A 15,450-nucleotide genomic window follows, 5' to 3' on the forward strand; every position below is an offset into this window, starting at 1 on the left:
TAGGTCTCACCAACTTCAAGACTGGAGAATGTTAGGGTTCTTAAAGATGGTGTGTCTAGAGTTTGTTCCTTCTGATGTTCGCACGTGTTCAGAGTTTTTTCCTTCTGGTGGGTTCGTGGTCTCACTGGTTTCAGGAGTGAAGCTGCAGACCTTCCAAGTGAGTATCACTGCTAATAAAGACAGAGCAGCAGCAAAATCTATTGAAATGAGCAAAAGAACAAAACTTCCACCCTCCTAAAAGAGTCTGGAGTAGATTGCCCCTGCCGGCTCCCGCAGGCTGCTTTTATTCCCTTATCTGACCCCACCCACATTCTGCTGATTGGTCCATTTTACAGACTGCTGATTGGTCCATTTTACAGAGAGCCAATTGGTCTGTTTTGACAGTGTGCTGATTGGTGCATTTACAATTCTCAAGCTAGACATAAAAGTTCTCCAAGTCCTCACCAGATTAACTAGACACAGAGCACTGATTGGTGCATTTACAAACCTTGAGCTAGACACGGGGTGCTGATTGGTGTGTTTACAAACCTTGACCTAGACACAGAGTGCTGATTGGTGCATTTGCAATCCTTTAGCTAGACATAAAGGTTCTCCAAGTCCCCATCAGATTAGCTAGATACAGTGTGCTGACTGGTGCATCCACAAACCCGGAGCTAGACAGAGTGCTGACCGATGCATATACAATCCTCCAGCTAGACATAAAAGTTCTCCAAGTCCCCACCCAACTCAGGAGCCCAACTGGCTTCACCTAGTGGATGACACACTGGGCCACAGGCAGAGCTACCCATCAGTCCAGCGCTGTGCCCCTGCACTCCTCAGCCCTTGGGCAGTTGATGGGACCTGGCACGGTGGAGCAGGGGGCTGTGCTCATTGGGGAGGCTTGGGCTGTGCAGGAGCCCACAATGGGGGAGAGGCTCGGGCATAGTGGGCTGCAGGTCCCCAGCCCTGCCCCACAGGGAGGCAGCTGAGGCCCCTGGAGAATTCAAGTACAGCCCCAGCGGGCCAGCACTGCTGGGGGATGCGCAGCACCCTCCGCAGCTGCTGATCAGGGTGCTAAGCCCCTCACTGGTGCCAGCCAGCAGCTCCGAGTGCGGGAACCCACCCAGAACTCGTGCTGGCCACACCAGCCCTGGCTCCCACCCGCACCTCTCCTCCCCCGCTCCTGGTAAGCAGAGAGAGCTGGCTCCAGCCTCGGCCAGTCCAGAGAGGGGCTCCCACAGTGCAGTGGTGGGCTGAAGGGCTCCTCAAGTGCTGCCAGAATGGGCACTGAGGCCAAGGAGGCGCTGAAAGTGAAGGCTGCTAGCACATTGTCACCTCTCATTATGATACCTATTGTTATTGAAATTATTTTATATATAATCATAATTGTAATTGCCCAGCTGATTTTTAAATGCACGTTTCTAAATTCTCAGTAAAATTCAAATCATCTGGAAAAAAATAAGTTAATAGAAATGTAAAAAGGAGAAGTGATATAGAAAGAAGCAAGACATGATAAATAAGATTTATTTCAAATTCAGATGATATTACAATATATATGTGATTACCAAATTGTTAGGAGTAAACAGAATAACCCCTAAAAGTAGACCATTCTTCAAAGTGGCAGTCACATTCTTCAATACTCCACAGAGGTCCTCTGCCAATAAAATTATTGTGATTCTTCCCAATTTCTTATTCCTGAGAGGACATATCATAAATTCTGTTATAATTTCAAATAATTTAATTGCCACACCCACCAAAGGGCATTCAAAATTAATGGACTGTAGAAAGTCCAAAGTCCAATCGTTGGATGCTTTCAGCATTGCCAAATCTAGCATGTTTTCTTTAAACTGAGTGACATGATTTTTTATAAGGTCTGTATTTATGGACAGGATCAAAGTATGTGCCCTATTTACATTTAAATGTACATACGGATTTCAAATGAAGCCCAGACAAACACATTCCTAATGGTATTTTTTTTTTTTTTTGAGACGAGTCTTTGCCTGTTTTATGTTGGAGTGTGTGGTGATTCCCAGCTCACTGCAGCCTCCCCGGTTCTCACCATCTGCCTCAGCCTCCCAGTAGCTGGACTACAGGAGCTCAAGCACTTGCCTGGCTAGTTTTGTATTTTTTAGTAGAGACGGGTTTCACTGCAGTCAGCTGTGGGATGGTCTCATCTCCTGACTCCTCGGTGGATCCTCCTGCCTCGCCTCCCAAAGTGCTGGGATTACAGGCTTGAGCCACCGCGCCCGGCCAAGTATTTCTATCTTGTTAGTGACTGATATTTGGAGTGAATAATTTCATCTGAGAACTTTTAGTTTCTCACACTTTACCATTAAATAGTCCCAATTTATGAAATAACACTCACTGTTTGAGAATATTATGCTGTATTCATTGCAAATATCTTCCCACTTTAACTTCACATCAAGTAATATAGGAAGGAAAGACAACTGAAGGTAAAGTATTGGGCATGGATGTCACATTTCTTGGCAAATTTTTAATTTAGCTTCTTAACCTTAATGTGAGATAAATGATACAATCCTCATTGCAGGGCTTACAGTACCATTTAAATACGTGACAACACTGACAACAACATAGATCAGAAGCTGTGTGTGGGGCGGGGGAGGGGTTCTTTAATGGACATAGGTGGTCCAGACCTCAATCACAAATCTCTTTCAAAAGACAGCCTTTCTGGTGGCTAGTGACCCCTCCAGGGAACTCAGAGCTTCCGTTTCAGCGTTTCTAAACATGCGACTTAGGATGGTGGCTTTCCTGACCTTGTGATACTGTGCCATACAGAAAAAAAAAAAAGGAAAGAAAAGAAAGGGAATTTCCATCTTGTTCGTCCCTCGAGACTATCTTGGAAAATGAAAGAGGCTGTGTCATATTAGTGAACATAGGAACTTAACAGCATTCACCTTTTTAAAAGAATTTTAGTGTAAAATACAACATGTTGTTTTCAGTAATTTGGGAGAAATTATGATTGACAGTTCAATTGAATTGTAGTCAGTAGTATTAATGTAGATGAATCATCTAAAGATTTGTAAGCAATTTTAACAGCAATGGAAAACAATGTTATATAAATACAATGCTCAATAGGTAACAACTCATATTCAGTAACAGATGAAGACAGACAACTCTGTTCACATACATTATGATATAAAGAAAAATGAGAAAATTGGTTAAGAACGCAAATTTAGAGTGCTACAGCCCTTTTAAAATTTGTCTAGCAAGTTTTCCAGTTTTCACTGGAACCTCCACTCCAATCAAAAAAACAAACAAACAAACAAACAAAAAAAACCGAAAAACCCACAAAAGAACTCTAGAATCAAGTTGGCTGATTTTATATTCTAGAGCTAGCACTTCTCAAGTGTGTAACTTTCATCAAGCACCCTGTCCTCTCTGAGCCTCAGTATGTTCATCTGTAAAACGGTGGTAACACTGATGTCAAGGGTTCAAGACCAGCCTGACCAACGTGGTGAAATATCGCCTCTACTAAAAATACAAAAATTAGGCCGGGTATGGTGGCTCACGCCTGTAATCCCGGCACTTTGGGAGGCCAAGGCAGGCGGATCAAGAGTCAGGAGATCAAGATCATCCTGGCTAACACAGTGAAATCCTGTCTCTAATAAAAATACAAAAAAATTAGCTGGGCATGGTGGTGGGTGCCTGTAATAGGCTGAGGCAGGAAATGGTGTGAATCTGGGAGGCAGAGCTTGCAGTAAGCCGAGATCGCGCCACTACACTCCAGCCTGGGCTACAGACCGAGACTTCGTCTCCAAAAAAAAAAAAAGGTGGTAACACTTCTAGGTCACTCTTAGGGTTGTTATGAAGACCAAATTAAGTAATACAGATATAGCACATTACCTGATGGCCATCAGTAATTATTACATAAATTATGTATGTTTCTGTATTACTTAATACCTTAAAAGAATAAATTTCATATTCACTTATCATGATAGTTTCCAGACAGATTTATAGCTTAGTTTAACTCAGATCATAATCTCAGTAATATATGTTCTTAAATTAGGTTGCAGGAGTGCTGTTAGAAAACATTTATTCTTCCAAGACTTTTAGAAATATCTGCTATTTTTAAAGGGCAGGATAAATCCACTCTTCCTTTCCCTAATTTCCACTCCCCCCTGCACTGTTAAATTTTCTGCATGTTTGTTTACATAAACACTGATAAAGCACAATGTAACTAACATTTTCTATGTATATAAAGTATTGAAAATGCCCAATAGCTTTAAGACATGGTGAATGTATTACATATGGTTCAATTGACCTGAATGAATTTGCAAAAATTTGTTTTCTCAAAATATTTTTACTAACTGCAAGATTGGCCGTTATCCATGGTGGATGCAGAGAAGTGTTTCTAGAAGGAGCTCTATCCCCTGAGAACTTGCTAGATATCCTGCCTGACATATCCCTTGAATTTGAAACTGCTGGGTATTTAATGATTTGAGGACCTTTACCCGGTCATTCTTCCGATGTTCAAATTCATTCTCCCTGAAGTCTGAATTTTGTCCAGCCAGTTGATAATTTAATTCACTCGTCAAACATCTTTCACTTGTTCTCATCATTGATCTTTGCTTGTGGTTTTTGATTGTCTCCTGTGGTGTTCACACTGAATGTGTAATATTCAATTAAGGTCTTGGAAGGCAGTTCAGTCTCTGCCTCTCATCCTTAGTGGCTATCCTTCTGTCTCCTTGACTATCTGCTCAGTGTATTCTGTACTCAAACAGTCATTGTCAATGGTTACTACAATTCTTGCTTCATTTCCTATGCTTTGATTCACCACAGACACCTTACGGATACCACAGGCATTAGCACCAGAGGTGATTTCAATCTAAAGAATGCTATGTAGCTCACGAGAAATGCCTCAAATGTCAAACTTTCCAACTAAGATTTTCCCTTCGCCATTGCTTCCTCATCTTTATAAATTCAAACAGTTGTCAGAATATAAGGTCTGTGTCTCCTTGGTGGAAATGGGGCATTATGTGTGATCCCAACAAGTATGTCTTCCTTATCCATTTTAATACCAAGGGAAACATGAGTGATGTCCAGATACAGTAAAGCCTGACTTTTTTTCACTTATAATTAAAAATTATAAACTTAAGCCTCTTTGCCAATATCATTTTTATAATGAAGAAACCAAAATGAAGCTACTCTAGGAATTTTCCATTAATGTATTGTAGAGCACTGATCTCAACTGTCTGCACTGACAACTTGATTTCCTGCTCAACTGCTCCATCAAAAACAGATGTATTGGGGCTCATACTCTTGTTTAATTATTTACTGTTGCATGAATCTTGCAAAGATTTCTGGAACTTGGGAATACACATACTGCCTTGACTCTATGACTTGTCAGGTATAAAGCTTTCTTTATGGGATTTGGGGTGCTTGTCTTTATGTTAGCTTTCAATCCTTCAAAATGTAGATTTCTTCATAGAAGAAATGTGTCTCAATATTGGTCTGAATGTTGGCAGAGTACTTTAACAGGTTTGTGAACTATACAGAGTCAAGAAGCAGCATTTTGTCTCAGTTTTGTCGTTTTGGGATTGTATTTCAACTTGGTGATGAAATGGTTAACTATTGGATTGTCCACCCAACTGGGTGTACCTAGTTATAGACTTGATTTTAAATATTTTGTCCTCAACAGTAAGGGTGAACATATCAAGGTGCCATGTTTAAGGTCACAAATCAATGCCAACACACTTTTTAAAAATCAGCACACTTTTTTGGCCTCAATATTCTGTCCAAATTATGATCAATAACAGTGACAGTTGGCTCATTGGGGATTTTAGTCACAGTAAATGGAGCAATTATGTAACTCTCTTCATAACACTCGAAAGTTATTAACGTCAGTGATTCTGTGACAACAACTAGGATAGGCTTCTGAAGTTTTCTTTATCTTTGTCAAAATCATAGAAATTACAGCTTCTGGGGAGATGCTTGTTCTCCACCTGGAACTGGGCACATGACATATCATACACTATCATGGACAGCCAATGCTTCTTATCTGAATGGGCGGTGACATAACCAAATCTACATCCAGTGACCTGCTTGGCATCAGAAGTTGCTGGTGGGCTTCATTGAAACATGATTCTTTCCAGCAACAGTGATCAATCATTCTGTCAACGTAGCAATATGACTTAGAGTTGTCTTATTTCCTTGATCATTGCCAATGATCACACTTTTCCTTGTTGGAAAACACCTAGCCAGATATATGGTTTCAAGATTGTTGTCAGCTGGAAGCACCTTTGATGTATCAGGAAGACAGATCTGTCTCACAGGAGGAAGATGTAGAGAAGATAGCAATGCCTATGTCACATTCAATCTATCGAAGACATTTTTAATGTAAAGTGGTAAAGACATTCAAGAACAACCTTTTCAAACCCCTATCAGATCCTTGAACCACAATAGACCCCGTTCCAATGAAAATGCTAAGTAGAGAGAGCTGTTGTTTCTAGCAGTCTGGGAGAAAGAGATGGAGATGGGAGTGCCTCCTACAGTAGCAGCCGTGCAAAGGACCCAAAGGCAAATCAGAAAGTCATTCCGTGATGTACTAAGGGTCAAACTAAGAGGAAAAAAATGTGAATATGGCTTACGCAAAATGAAGCGAGCCAAGAGGTAATACTTGGTTATATTGAAATCAAAAAGGCATAGAATTGAAAAATAGGTCAAAAGTGATAAAGTGGAGGAACAGTACAGACAACTTCTGTAAATGTAAAGCCAGAATCTTTATGTAATCTTATAAATGCCTCTGATATATATAGGTCCATGGTTTGGGGCCAATGACATAGCTGTCATTCAATTGATAGCTAAAAACTTCCTGTCACTGGAAATCAGTTCCCTTCTGAGGCACTTTTTCCATATTTATCAAGTTTCTGAAATGGCATGGATTAAATATCCTCATCAGCCATTTGATCTTCTATAAACTTAAGCCTCTTTGCCGATATCATTTTTATAATGAAGAAACCAGAATGAAGCTACTCTAGGAATCTTCCATTGACGTATTGTAGAGCACTGATTTCAACTGTCTTCTAATGCATTTAACAGTGACAATAAAGTGCAACAAATGTCAGGTGCTCTGACAACTAGTTCACTACCTGGTACTCGTGTTAAATTTATAACCAACTCAGGTGTTTATCTTTTTTCACTTCTGCTAAGCTACATGCATTTCCTAAATTTGTTGTTATGATTATGATATTCTGGATAAGGTCATTCTTGCATGCTATAAAGAAATACCTAAGGCCGGGCGCGGTGGCTCACGCCTGTAATCCCAGCACTTTAGGAGGCCGAGGAGGGAGGATTACAAGGTTAGGAGATCAAGACCATCCTGGCTAACACAGTGAAACCCCGTCTCTACTAAAGAATACAAAAAATTAGCTGGACATAATGGCGAGTGCCTATAGTCCCAGCTACTCCGGAGGCTGAGGCAGGAGAATGGCATGAACCCAGGAGGCGGAGGTTGCAGTGAGCCAAGATCGCGCCACTGCACTCCAGCCTGGGCAACAGAGCAAGACTCCGTCTAAAAAAAAAAAAAAAGAAATACCCGAGACTGGGTAACGTTTTTTTTTATAAAAAGATGTTTAATTGACTTGCAGTTCTGCAGGCTTTACCGGAAGCATGGTGCTGGCACCTGCTTGGCTTCTGGGGAGGCCTCAGAAAGCTTACAATTGTGGCAGAAGGTGAAGACGGAGCAGGCACATCACATGGCAAAAGCAGAAGCAAAGGAGCAAGTGAGTGTGGGGTAAGTGCCACACATATTTAAAGGACCAGATCCTATGAGAACTCATGCACTATCGCAAAGACAGCACTAAGCCATGAGGAATCCGCACCCATGGCCCAAACACCTCCCATCAGGCCCTGTCTCCAGCATCCAAGATTACAGTTTAACATGAGATTTAGATAAAGACAAGTATCCAAACTATATCGTATTCCATCTTTTTAAGTTCAGTGGTCAAGTTTACAAAACCTGTCTCGCATGCTTGTTCTCTAGGAAGGGAATAATTTTACAAAAGAAGAACCAAAATTTAACCTCATGGTCAGAAAAATATAAAGCGTAGAACTATATTTTACTTTAAATTAACAGATTTTTTCCCTGTTACTCTTCAAAAGCTGAGAATGATATTTCTACATGTATTGAACATGGAAATTTGTATTCACAGTGTGTCCAGCTGGACAGGTAGCTGCAGAGAAAACTACGCTCTATTTTATCAAAATATATCTTGAATTCGGATTCTATCATTCAACATCTTTAGAATTCATTCCAAGCTTGTATGCAGTTAGAACTCCTTCTGAATTGACAGCAAGTCTTGTGAAACTTTTTACTAACCTACTTAATTTTATTAGAATTGATCTCATGTCTTTTCCACAGAGTAATCATTAGAAACACTATCAAATATCTTTTGGAAGTCCTGGGAATCAGCCAAGTATTCCTGTCAAACAAAGAAATATCATTTGTTTGACAAAATTATTCTCCAATTTATTCCAACAGGTAGAAGCTAACTTTACATATTGGTTACTAATTGTATTTAGTTGCATTTCATCTCTTTATAAAAATTGCTTGTAATTGTAGCAAGCTTTAACGTTGAGTAAGTATCTGATAATCTTTGAGGATGGTGTGTGGTGGTTTAAACAACAACAACAAAAATCCACAGACTCATTGAAACTCTCTGCCTTGAGAGCTGGAGGTCCATCCCCTTGTCCTGGAATCTGAGTGGGCTGGTGCTTGCTTCAACCAATAAAATGCAGCAGAAGTCACATAAGGCCTTCTGAGGGTGTTTAAAGGGCCATGTAACTTCCTCCTAGTTCTCCTGGCACGCTCACTATGAGGGGCATAAGTGATCATGGGACAAGTCCAACTGCCCTGGGATTGACAAATTGTGGGTGGTCTGGTGGAGAACCCCCTTTGAAGCCAAACATCTTGGCCATCCCTATCAAGGTGTCTGACATGTGAGTGGAGCCATTGTGGGCCCTCAAGTTCATCCCACCCACCAGCTAAGTACAGCTGAATGGCCCAGTTGAGGCCGTAAGCAGAAGAATCATCCCAGTCCCTGCAGTACACAATCCATGTGATATTATAAACATGTGTATTGTTTTAAGCTACTAAGTCTTTATTTTTATTTTTATTTTTTTTGAGACAGAGTCTCACTTTGTCGCCCAGGCTGGAGTGCAATGGTGGGATCTCGGCTCACTGCAACCTCTGCCTCCCAGGTTCACGCCATTCTCCTGCCTCAGCCTCTCAAGTAGCTGGGATTACAGGCGCCCGCCACCATGCTCAGCTAATTTGTTGTATGTTTAGTAGAGATGGGATTTCACTATGTTGGGCAGGTTGGTCTCGAACTCCTGACCTTGTGATCCACCTGCCTAGGCCTCTCAAAGTGCTGGGATTACAGGAGTGAGCCACTGCACCCGGCCTTAAGCTACTAAGTCTTGCAGGTAATTTGGTTTACAAAAATAGTAACTAGAAAAGGGAGAATGCCTTTTTTCTTGTTTTAAAATAATAAATGTAGCACTGAACAATTTGGAGGCAGAATGCAAGTACTATTAATTGATAAACGGTTTTCTTCCATCTAAATTCATGTCTTTTTATATGATGTCACTCTAATAATTCTTCATTTTTATTTTCATATATGTTTTGAGAACTGAAAATTATACTCAAATGAAGTTTGAGATTGTATTTATCTTACAAAGCATTATCTCAAAAAGCACAATTTTTTCAATTGTATGAATTTAATAAATCAAATATAAATAATTTCTGGCTTGGAAATCCTGTGTGAAATGCATAAATATTAACTGTGATGTTACACTTATGAATCCTTTAATTGGTAAGATTTATCAATCTCATAGAGTTGATCAAATTGAGATTTCAGAGACTGTTTGCCAAGAAATTGGAACTTTTCAATATTCCTATATTAGGTGAGTCATCTTAAAAGGTAATTGAGTCACCTAATCAAATTCTCAGTGTTATCGTCTGGCAACTGAGATACGTGCAACAGATAAATAAAATGTGACAGGCTGTTTTTTTAATGCCTACTGATAAACTTCATAGACCACTGAGATAACAGAGCAGTCTGTGTACCTGCTAAGAGTTTAATTTAAGCCAAATAAAGTTAGAGAAACAATAATTTATAATTCACCACAAGCTTATTATTCCTTCCTTCTACAAGCCAGTTCCGTTACTGGCCAGAGGAAAACATTTGCATGCTGGAGTTTGGAAGCCAGAGTGTTCACTATGACTCTATTATATTGAGTCAACCTTCTCAGTTATCTACGAGACCATCAACTATCAACTGCTCAAAATATTTCCTCCAGCAATTGCTCCTTCTCCTAAAAGTTAGTATTTTCCCTCTCTCCTGGATTATTCTCATCCGCATATAATACCTGAAAAGTTTTTCCTATTATGAAAACGAATACTGTTCCTTTTTTTTTTTTTTTTTTTTGCCATGTCTCCATTTGTCTTCTTTCCACCTTCCACTTTTCTATTCCCCCTTAAAGCCATATTCTCTGTCTCCAGCTTCTTTCCTCCTGTTTTCTTGGCGGACACTGCAATCAGCTGAATATGCTTTCCACTCCACCGAAACCGTCGTCAGGGGCACCAGTGACCTTCCTGTGGCTAAAATCAGTGATCAATTCTCAGCCCTCAAATTACTCTTTCATATCAGCAGCATCTGATGCAGTTAATTGATCTCTTGTATTACATCATTTTCAAACTTGCCTTTCTGGAATCCACAACCTCGTGGCTTTCCTCTTACGTGGTTTTCATCTTACTTGCTTGTTCATCTTTTCCCCCTGACTCCTAAATGTACTATTTCTGTCCTCTGACATCTTCCCTCCTGCATTGTTACTCACTTCCTGGCTGATCTCTTCCAACCTCATCGCTTCTAATATGACTTCTATATTTATGAATCCCAAAATGTGCACCTGCAAACCGAATCTTATCCATGACCTCCACAATCACATATCCAATTTCTCACCTTGATTTTCCCTTGATGTTACAAAAGTCTCCATCTTTAAATGTACAAAACATAACCTTTGACTCTCTTCCCTTTCTTATTCTCAATCAGTATACATTAATAACTTGCATTTTATTGAAAAACATTTGTTTATACACAGAAGTGGGAACTTGCAAAGACCTAATGACTTTTACCTTCTAAATGCCAGTGATTTAATCTACCCACAATTATAATTTTATATGTAACCCCCAGTTTTCCTCTGTTTATATAAAAAAGAATTTTTCCAGTCTAAAAAATATTGCATCCATATATTATTCAATAAATTGCAAAAGGCTTTTACATAGATGATTTTATTTGGTCAATATAAAAAAATTGAAAAAGACTTTAAAAGAATATTCTTATTTTTTAATAACCCCTGGCAGAACTAAGGAGTTACACAGGGTCACTCACCTGAAGTGTCAATAGAAGACTAGAAGACATTTTCTAGGAATTCTACTTCTTTTTTTCTTTTTCTTTTTCTTTTTCTTTTTTTGAGACGGAGTCTGGCTCTGTTGCCCAGCCTGGAGTGCAGTGGTGCGATCTCAGCTCACTGCAACCTCCGCCTCCCGGGTTCCCGCCATTCTCCTGCCTCAGCCTCCTGAGTAGCTGGGACTATAGGCGCCCGCCACCACGCCCAGCTAGTTTTTTGTATTTTTAGTAGAGACGGGGTTTCACCGTGTTAGCCAGGATGGTCTCGATCTCCTGACCTCGTGATCCGCCCACCTCAGCCTCCCAATAGGAATTCTATTTCTATGCTCATCTGATAAATAGATCATCTGTTTGGTTTCTGAACTCCTACTACTGCACAGGAGCTTCAGGAGCTTCAGGAAGTCCTCATCCACCTTTACATACCAAATTCTAACGGATACTGTGTCTGTGGCTCTGCTTTTAAATTCTGTTGTTTTGATATGTCTCTATGTTCCTGCACCTACCAACGGCTTCAATTATTGGAGTATGATCTAATAACTTGTATTCTCATTACTCACTCATTGGACTACATTAAAAATTATTGGTTCTTGGCTGGCGTAGCGGCTCAAGCTTGTAATCTCAGCACTTTGGCCGACCGAGGTGGGCGAATCACGAGGTCAGGAGTTCGCAACCAGCCTGGCCAACATGGTGAAACCCCGTCTTACCTAAAAATACAAAAATTACTAAAAGGAGGAATTTGCGATAAACATACAAGATTGGTCTTGCACATCACCTTGGAGCCGCTGAAGAAATGTCACTGAAATTATAGTAAAGGTGTGAAAAAATAACCTTACAAAGACAGGAAAAAATGAAAAGGACAGCAGTTAGAAATAGCAACTGAATTGCAGACGAGAAAAAGTTAAAGGCTAACATCCTACCAGTGGGCAAAGGGCAAGGGGAGGCCGGGTGCAGTGTTTCACGCCTGTAATCCCAGCACTGTGGGAGGCTGAGGTGGGTGGATCAGGAGGTCAGGAGATCCAGACCATCCTGGCCAACATGGTGAAACCCCATCTCTATTAAAAATACAAAAAATTAGCCGGAAGGGCATGCATGACGCCTGTAGTCCCCAGCTACTCGAGACTGAGGCAGGAGAATCACTTGAACCTGGACGGAGGTTAAGCAGTCAGCCGAGACTCACGCCACTGCACTCCAGCCTGGGCGACAGAGCAAGACTCCGTCTCAAAAAAAAAAAGGAAAGGGAAGACAGAAACCAGGACACTGGTCAATGTCCATGGCAGATTCCAAGTAGGTTTCAGAAAACAGAAGAACCCGACATTAGACACAGAGTGCTTGTGAGTTGGAAAAGTTGAACATATCCAAAGTTTATGAAAGAAGTCAGATCTCTTGATCTCTACCCTCCAACCCAGAAAACTAGCAGTTAATCACTTGCTCCAAAGGTTGAAGGTTTTTCTGAAGAGTTCAAATCACAGAAGATTTTGATTTGTGAAAGATTTAGTTAAATTAATCCTGTGACCAGTGAGTATCAGAAGCCAGACTGATAGGCCCATCAGAGGTAAAGGATTTCTCTGTTAAGTTAACTAGGATAAGATAAAGTCCAGAGAGATGCTGCTAGATGTGATTATCTAAAAGAAAGAGCCTGAATTTTACCCAAACACTCTATAGAGAAGCCCATTATTCTATAAGACCATCATTCTTCCTTAGGCCCGGAAGTTCTTATTTGTTTTTGCTTCCTCACTCTCTCATTCTGAAATATAAATTGAGGGACAAGACGTGCCGGAGTTTGAGGAGAGTTTCAAATAAGAAAAACAGAGGCCAAACCCCAATAAGTTAACAAACAAAAATTACTTAGTGGAAACCGTGATAGTTCCAGAAGAGAAAGTAGCCTAGAAATAAGTAACTGATGCACTCAGAAATATTAGAAGAAAATATTGTACTTTGAAATTAAAACAAGATGTTATATTTTTAAAATTTCAAAAATTCATATAATTAGTTATGCATACACACAACGGTAGCAGAAAAATCAGTAGGAGATTTAGATGTTTCATTTGAGAAAATTTCAGAAGAGTTGAACAGAAAGAAAACAAAATGTAAAAGTGGATGAAGTAAGTAAATGGGAAGATCCATCTAAAGTACTGATATTCCTAAAACAAAAATTTTCTCAAAAAAGAGGAGGAAAAGGCAAAAAATATTCAAGCAATAAAGAGAAAATTTCAGAACATACTCGGACATGACTTTCTAAGTGGAAAGTCCACTGAGTGCCTGTCGTAATAAATTTAAAAATGGCAATACCAAAGCATGGAATCACTAGGACTGGGAATCATCTTCAGGAAGGCAAAAAACTACACAAGTCACACATGGCAAATCAGGAGTTAGAGTGACAGAATGGAACCTAATACTATATGCCGAGAAGCTGATATCAAGAATCTAGAACATGATGTGAAGCCTTCGTATTTCTGACAAAGTAATTTTCGATTCATAATCCTGTACACAATCAACTGCCAACCAAATGTGGGAGTTGAATGAAGACATCTTTCAGAACACAAGAGCTATAGATATTAGCCTTTGGTGTATGCTTACTCAGGGAGCTACTAAACAGTGCACCTTACCAACAAGAGAGATAAAATTAAGAAATATATTTTGGAAGCCTGGAGAGGTGACTTAAACCTGTAATCCCAGCACTTTGGGAGGCCAAGGTGCGAGTATGACTTGAGCCTAGGAGTTTGAGATCACCCTGGGCAACAAGTGAGACCTGTCTACACACACACATACACACACACACACACAATTAAAAATTAACTGTGGTGGTGTATGCCTGTACTCCCAGCTGCTTGGGAGGCTGAGGCAGGAGGATCCCTTGAGTGCAGGAGGTTGAACCTGTGATAGCACCACTGCACTCCACACTCCAGCCTGGGTGACACAGAGAGACTCTGTCCCAACATATAAAAAGTAAAATATAAAGAAAATCTTCTGTGGCCTGTGAAAGAGGGAGACAGCCCAGGAAAAAAAAGAATTAAATCATGTGACAAGATTGATAAAGAAAGATTAATGAGACACTGTTCAAGATATAAGTGAGAGATGGAGGACTCTGGAAATTAAGTCTCTATAATAATAATAATAAAAAGAAATGAACAAGTAAATAATCTTATAATTAATTAGGTATTCTATAATTAAAATATTACACATATTTTAGAGTAATATATCAGAGGACAAATTTCTGATATGTGCATAGAAAATTTAAGAATAAAAATGCAATGTTCACCTCTAAGTACAAAATGTTACACAAGAACAAACTCATGCACATTGTACAAAAAATGATTCAGTAACAAGTAATTTTTAAATAGCCCTAAAAATGTAAATATTTCAATACTGATTAGACCAGAAATGATTGATATATATATACTCCCTATATATAGCTGTTGTGTGTGCATGTGTTGCATATATAATTGGGATGTGTATGCATATCTAAATATATATCCATATTTATATACACACACTGTATGTATATGTGTGTCTATGTGTGTTTGTGTATATATAATCTACATTTCTTAAGAAAAAGCAAAAGAATTTATTTGTGTGTATGATTAGATGGATATAATAAATTTAAATGCTGTTTCTTTAGAAGGATGACAATAGACAATATCTAAAAGTCATAAATATAAAAACACATTTAATTATGTATATTGGACTTCTTAAACTATGGCTATGTATTGCTTTGCTAGAAATAAAACTAAAATTACTAAATTAAATTAAATTAAAAAATAGCTAAACAATCCGGAGAAACAAGGGCAAAATTGGAAAACTCACACATCCCATTTCAAAACTCACTACAAGCTATGGTAATCAAGACAGAGTAATTCTAGCATAAGGATGGACATACAAACCAATAGAATGGAAACTCTAGAAGTAAATCCTAACATTTACGGTTAATTGATCTTTGACAAAGAGGCAAAGACACATCAATGAGAAAATAATTATTTTTTCAACATATACTACAACTCAAACTAACAATAAGATACCACTTCACATCCACGGGAATGGCTAC

General features: G+C 39.4%; 1 non-coding gene across 1 annotated transcript; it reads left to right on the forward strand.

The window, feature by feature from the left end:
• The first annotated feature begins 3,175 nt into the window (after positions 1-3,175).
• Positions 3,176-3,236, forward strand: LOC116274316. Its single transcript, XR_004182944.1, has one exon. It is a non-coding gene; the product is annotated as a U7 small nuclear RNA (small nuclear RNA).
• The last annotated feature ends 12,214 nt before the right edge of the window (positions 3,237-15,450 follow it).

This window comes from Papio anubis, chromosome 3, assembly GCF_008728515.1.
Source record: "Papio anubis isolate 15944 chromosome 3, Panubis1.0, whole genome shotgun sequence".
In the NCBI taxonomy this organism is placed as follows: Eukaryota; Metazoa; Chordata; class Mammalia; order Primates; family Cercopithecidae; genus Papio; species Papio anubis.